We start from the raw sequence: 6,835 nt of genomic DNA, 5'->3' as shown, positions 1-6,835 counted from the left end.
GGGTGGAATGTTTGTTGGCTTTGGATATTTAAATAATAGAATGTTTCGTTTGAATCTTGTTGAAAAATTATTACCTATTCAACATTCTGCATTTGTATCTTCTTCTTCTAATGTTGATAAATCTATGCTTTGGAATGTAAGATTAGGTCATGTCAACTTTATAAGGATGCATGAGATGTCAAAAGATGGATTAATTATAGCCTTTGATATGGCATCTGATAAATGTAAAATATGCATTCATACAAAGGTAACAAAACAACCATTTCCTAATGTCACTAGAAATTCAACTATTTTGGAACTTGTACACAGTGACCTGTTTGATTTTCATTCCAGTCCTTCTTTGGGAAATAAAAAGTATGTAGTCACCTTTATTGATGACCGCACTCGGTTTTGCTATGTGTATTTGTTATATTATAAGGATGAAGCCTTAGATAAATTCAAAATATACAAAAACGAGGTGGAATTGCAATTGGGCATTCCGGTTAAACGTCTCAGGACTGATAGAGGAGGTGAATATATGGATCCCATATATTTTCAATCAGTGGGTATCATTCATGAGACCACAACACCTTAAACACCCCAACAGAATGGTATTGCTGAACGCAAAAATCGAGTTTTAAAGGAAATGGTAAACTCGATGTTATCATACTCAGGATTGAGTGAAGGATTCTGGGATGAGGCCATGTTAACCGCCTGCTATTTGTTAAATAGGGTTCCAAATAAAAGGAACAAAACAGTCCCATATGAACTTTGGTTCAAGAAAAAGCCGAATTTGAGTTATTTTCGGGTCTGGGGATGTCGGACAGTTGTAAAACTTACCGAGCCCAAAAGGAAAATTTTGGGAGAACATGGAATTGATTGCAGATTCATTGGATATGCTGAACATTCCAAGGCATATAGGTTTTATGTAGTAGAACCTAATAATTCGGTTTTAATTAACACTGTTATCGAATCGCGGGATGCAATTTTTGATGAGATGCGGTTTTCATCGATTTAAAGGCCTAAGGACTAGACTTTTGGTGCTAATAAAGAGAAAAATTCAGAAAGTCAAGATGGTGGTATCATGCAAGAACCACAAGATCTTCGTAGAAGCAACAGAGGCCAAATTGCGAAAAATTTCGGATTCGAGTTCCAACTATATTTGGTAGAAGGTTCAAGAGATGAAATTAATCTTGAATACTCTTACTACTATAGTATTGAAGATGATCCTAAGACATATCAAGAGGCCACAGAGTCTCATGATAGTGCCTTTTAGAAGGAAGCAATTGATGATGAAATGTCATCAACTCTTGAGAACAACACATCAGTGTTGTCTGATTTGGCTCCGGGTTCTAAACGTCTTGGTTGCAAATGGATTTTCAAAAAGAAAATGAATTTAAATGGGACTGTTGACAAATTCAAAGCCCGGTTAGTCATTCAAGGCTTTAGACAAAAACCCGGTACTGACTATTTTGATATGTATGCTCCAGTTGCACGTATTTCTACTATTAGATTGTTGGTTGCCTCGACAAGTATCCACAATCTAGTTATTCACCAAATAGATGTGAAAACAACATTTTTAAATGGTTATATTGACGAGGAAGTTTACATGAAAGAAGCAGAAGGTTTTGTTATGCCCGGTAAAGCGCATATGGTTTCTAAACTTGTCAAATCTTTTTATGGGCTGAAACAAGCGCCTAAAAAATGGAATCAAAAATTTGATGAGGTGATTTTGGCTTTTGGTTTCAAGACAAACCAATGTGACAAATGTGTTTATAGTAGATTTGATGATGCTACTAGAGCTAGAGTGAGAATTTGCTTATATGTAGATGACATGTTTTTTGGTACTGACCAAAATCAAGTGGATGAAACAAAGAAATTGTTATCATCCAAGTTTTCCATGAAAGATTGAGCAGAGGCTGATGTAATTCCTGGAATAAGAATTAAGAGGATGAACAAAGGATTGATGATGACTAAAAGTCATTATATTGAGAAAATTCTCAAGCGGTTTAATTTTACTGATTGTTCTCCTGTAAGTACTCCTATTGATCCAAATGTGAAATTAATGCCGAATAATGGCGTTCCCAGTTCACAATTGGAATACACTAAGGCTATTGGTAGCTTGATGTATGCCATGACAAGTACCAGACCTGATATTGCTTTTACTGTGGGTAAGTTAAGCAGGTATACTAGTAATCCTAGTGCTCAACATTGGCAAGAAGTGAATAGAGTGTTCAAGTATCTCAAGGGAACCATGGATTATGGCTTGAGTTATTTGGGAAGTCCTTCAGTTTTAGAAGGTCATTCGGATTTAAGTTGGATAACCAACATGGAGGACCATTCCTCAACTTCTGGTTGGGTATTCTTGCTTAGGGGAGGTGCCAATTCTTGGGCTTCCAAGAAGCAATCTTGCATTACAAACTTGACAATGGAATCTAAGTTTGTTGCATTAGCAGCTGCTGGTAAAGAAGCAGAGTGGCTAAGGAATTTAGTCTATGAGATTCCTTTGTAGTCTAAACCGATAACACATATTTCTATCCTTTGTGATAGTGCTGCCGCTTTGGCTAAGGTATATAGCCAGGTTTATAATGGCAAGTCTAGACACCTAGGTGTTAGACATAGTATGATTAGAGAACTAATCATGAATGGTGTGATTTTGGTTGAGTTTGTGAAATCGCAACAAAATTTGGCAGATCACTTGACTAAAGGTCTGACAAGAGACTTAGTGCACAAGTCTGTAATTGGGATGCGATTAAAGTCCATTTAATTCTATAATGATGAGATACCCAATTCCCACCTAATATAATGTTAGGAGTTGAATTCAATGTGGAAAGCTCATACTTATACATGAAGTATTCATCCCAAGTATGTGTTCGGTTCTGCAAGTTAGCCAGGCTGAAGTTTAACTTCTTAATTATTCCTTTGATAAATGTATGTGTAGATACATGGAATGGAGTTACCTAAGTGATTGTGAAATGTAGCCGCATTTCAAGTGGTTGTGGACTTCACCTTGATATGATCATGAGAAGATTGGGATACATGGCTTTATAGTAGTGTCAAGTTATATTTTGCTAGAAATTCAATAAACTAGTATGTATTTTACTTTTTGGTATTCAAATGGGTTGATGGGCTCAATTCTTAGAACACCCTGATTCTCGAGTATTGGCAAATGTATGATACTAAGTGGAAATTCAATCGTTTCGATATTTTCATTATGTACTAGTTTTGTTTGTTTGATAAGGTTATGTTTGTTCAAGGGTTACACTAAAATGGGGGAGGATTGTTAGTGATTTTAGTGTCATCATGTCATTTTAAGTAACTGAAATAACATGTGTGTTAGGGGGCTTCATAATTTGTACTCTAATATATGTACGGGGGTTGTGCGGAGTGCACACATGTATAAGATCGAATTAGAAGCCGGTTCGACGACTAGTCGGGGGTCCGGGGGCAGCGCCCCTGGGTCCAGGGTTTCCAAAGGGCAACGCCCTTTTGGCGGGGTCTAGGGGCAGTGCCCCTAGCAGGGTCCAAGGGACAGAGCCCAACCCTAATGAAACCCTAATCCCGTTTAATATATAAACAGTTCTTCCTCTTTAGAAGAGGGTTACGAACTTAAGCTCTCGTTTTCATCATACTTTCACAAAATCCTCTAGCATATTGGCTTACGATTTTTGTGCCTAAAATCGTAAGTGTCTACTTGGATTATCCTAGGCTGAATTTCCTGTAACCCATGCATAGCGTAGAAATATCAGTTCGGAAAGTGATATCACGATCCAAGTTGATATCCGGATCTCCACCACAAACCCTATATTCCCTACACATCTTTACACATGAGAATGTTGGGTTATATCTTTTCACACATTTAATTTTTTTTGTTGAATAACTCATGGACATACTCCTGTAGAACATCATATTTCTTCGTGTAACTTTCTAACACCAAATGGAGCATGAGTTTTTTCTTTCTACTCGTGTATTTTTATTAACCAAATTATCTCTTCAAAACTAGCAAGACGTTAGATTCGCTCATGTAAGTGGACATCTATTTTTTTGAATTTTGATATAAATTAAGTACAAGAAATATCTAGTACAAAGAAGGATATGACAATTGAAATGCATTGTATTTGTATGAATTGTATTTGTTTATAATTAAGTTACTTTTATGAAATAAACCGAGTACATTCAAAGTACAATCTTATAACCAACAACATTTATTGTAATATTTATTGGTAGTGTAAAACGATGGATCATGAAGAATACAAATGTATAAGTGATTCTCCATTTCTATAATAAATCGGGTTGTGATTTTATGTAGACAATAAGAAAACAAATTAAGAATATGCAAGTCACATGCCATGATAAAGAGATTTAAAGAAAGCATTCAGTAAATAGAGTACATCATATTAACAGCCATTGTGACAAGTTTTTACTAGTGCATGCACATCCTTTTTCTTGATTGTATATAATAATGTGAAGTTATGATCAGTTGTTATAATTATAGAAAAAAATGTGCACTTCACAAGTGAAGTTTGAATAATCAATCTTACATAAAAATAAAGGGAGTGGAATAACTTATTATTACAAACAAAAAAAAAATCAGGTAATCGGGTATACCTGAATTTTTTTATGCCTACCTAATATCCGAACTAATTAAATATTTGGTTAACCGAATACCAAATTTTCATACACGATACCTGATCTACCCGACCTAATATACTAGAATCAGAACGGGTCGGACAGATAGTTCGGGTTTTGGTTATTTTCCACAGCCCTAACGTAAAGTAATAACTTATGTAAGTTTAAACAAATGGAAGATAATACAAGACTATGACACCAATAACACATACTCTTCGTTTGCATGATCCATTTGATACTTTTTCTTCCGTTTAAAACTTATATTTTGAAATTTTACAACTATCGGAAAATAAATATCACTTTCGTTTATCAGAGCATCTCCAACCCACTCCCATTCTCCATTATTTCCCACATTTTTCCCCTTCATCTCCAATCCTACCCCATTTATTCTCACAGTTTGTGTAACATCAACTATGATCTTATACTATCCATTTCGTCCAAAATGAGGATGAACTTTAAGTTTTCGGTTTTAATCCCGCGTTTTATATATTTATATATTTCTGGTTTTTTTTATCTACTAATTATTATTTAAATGTAATATTTAATACTTATAATATTGTGTTATATATATTAAATTATATTAATTAATTATAAATATTTTTTTGTTTATCAAATTCATATTAAAATTTAAATACATATTAAAATTTTAAAATACAATAACGTATTTTACAAAAGCTTATAGTTACGTATTATAAATATGATCTTATTTGTTTAATATTATTGTAATGAAAATGATATAGATTATGTAGTTGTTAAAATCAAATTAATAGAAGTGAAGTATTGGACAATTTATATAAGTTAGAAAAATGGAATATATTTTTTAGGAGTAAAAGTGGGGTAAAAAATGGAATAGGGTTGAAAATGAAACACTATTTATCAAATTTTTTACTTTATTTTTTTAAGGAAAAAATGGAAGTAGGCTGGACATGATCTCAGACAAAACTCATGAATTGCTTATATTTCGTATACACAAATAGTACAAAGTAAAATACACATACATTAGTCAGCATATTCTTTCAAAGATTTTCTGTAAACTATATTCTATATCATTTGTTGCTTAAACATGTATATTATGAACATGACTTTTTGCCTTATTTCAAGTGATTTTGTAGATCATTACGGCTTTTCTGAATGAGTCACAAAGCATGCACAATAGCAATGGGTTGGCGGTGGAGCATCTGTTTGACAGCATAGACATGGTGGATAACGGGGGTCTTGAAACAATTCTGCATTAAAAAACGAGTTAAAATTAATTAACAACTTAACAGGGTTTTTCATCAAACTGAAAATAATAATCATCGAATTAAAACTTTAAGCAAATGAGTTATTAGTTTTACAAATCACAAGAAGCATCACTTTATAAGGCAAGATTTGAACTGTTAAAATATAAAAGAGAGTGAGGTATGTACGGCGTGAAGTTAACGTAGCCGCGTCAGATTGTGGATGCATGGGGTGTGATAACAGAATGATGAATATGAAGATGAGAGAGACCATGCTGGATCCAAGTGATTTACTCGTCATGTCTCTTTGGATGAATTTTTTTTTTTCTAATTTGTGGATGGAATGTGAATAATGGAAGTGTCGGGTTAAATGATTTATATAGAAGAGTTTACTTGAGAAAGTCATTGGTCAAAACATTACAGGATTAATTATATGGGTTGAGACTTGAGACAAAGTTGACTTCATTGGTCAACACTTTGGCTCAAAGAATGGACAAAACCTTGAGTTGAAAACTTGAACATGTAAGTTGCAAGTTGCAACTTCTTTTCCACGTTGAATATTATTCCATGTAGAAATATATAAGAATTTAAAAACCAAAAATTAAACTATATATTATACATTTTTTAAATAATACATTCTGTCTGTATATTTACATAACTTTTTATTTTTTAATTTCAAACCAAGAATATTTAGTTTGTGACTAATTTTAAATATGATATTAAGTATGAAAACGTATTATTTTAATGAAAAATTTTAACATCCAATATAATATATTATTATATTTAGTTTGTTAGTGAAATACAATTTTAAAAACAGTGTCAAAATACTATTTTTGCAAATAATTCTTTTTACCTATATCAAAATCTTAAATAAATTAAAGATAGCTAACATTTTGAAAAAACATTACATATTTATGTTTTATTTAAAAATCTTAAATTTTTTATAAAGCTTTTTCATATAGTTTATATATTTTTTTTAACATATGTTATTTTTCCAAAAATATAAA

General features: G+C 32.6%; 1 long non-coding RNA gene and 1 pseudogene across 1 annotated transcript; one reads left to right on the top strand and one right to left on the bottom strand.

Moving 5' to 3' along the window:
* The first annotated feature begins 1,948 nt into the window (after positions 1 to 1,948).
* On the top strand, positions 1,949 to 2,491 carry LOC145099002 (secreted RxLR effector protein 161 pseudogene; annotated as a pseudogene).
* Positions 2,492 to 5,540: 3,049 nt separating this feature from the next.
* Positions 5,541 to 6,198, bottom strand: LOC145100439 (uncharacterized). The gene is made up of 2 exons (XR_013705047.1): positions 6,018 to 6,198; positions 5,541 to 5,834 (listed from the first exon to the last, which is right to left on the bottom strand). It is a non-coding gene; the product is annotated as an uncharacterized LOC145100439 (long non-coding RNA).
* Between the last annotated feature and the right edge of the window lie 637 nt (positions 6,199 to 6,835).

The sequence above is a fragment of the Lactuca serriola genome, chromosome 4 (assembly GCF_051521515.1).
Source record: "Lactuca serriola cultivar US96UC23 chromosome 4, Lser_US96UC23_V15, whole genome shotgun sequence".
Classification (NCBI taxonomy): domain Eukaryota; kingdom Viridiplantae; phylum Streptophyta; class Magnoliopsida; order Asterales; family Asteraceae; genus Lactuca; species Lactuca serriola.
This window is presented reverse-complemented; position numbering and strand designations above follow the sequence as displayed.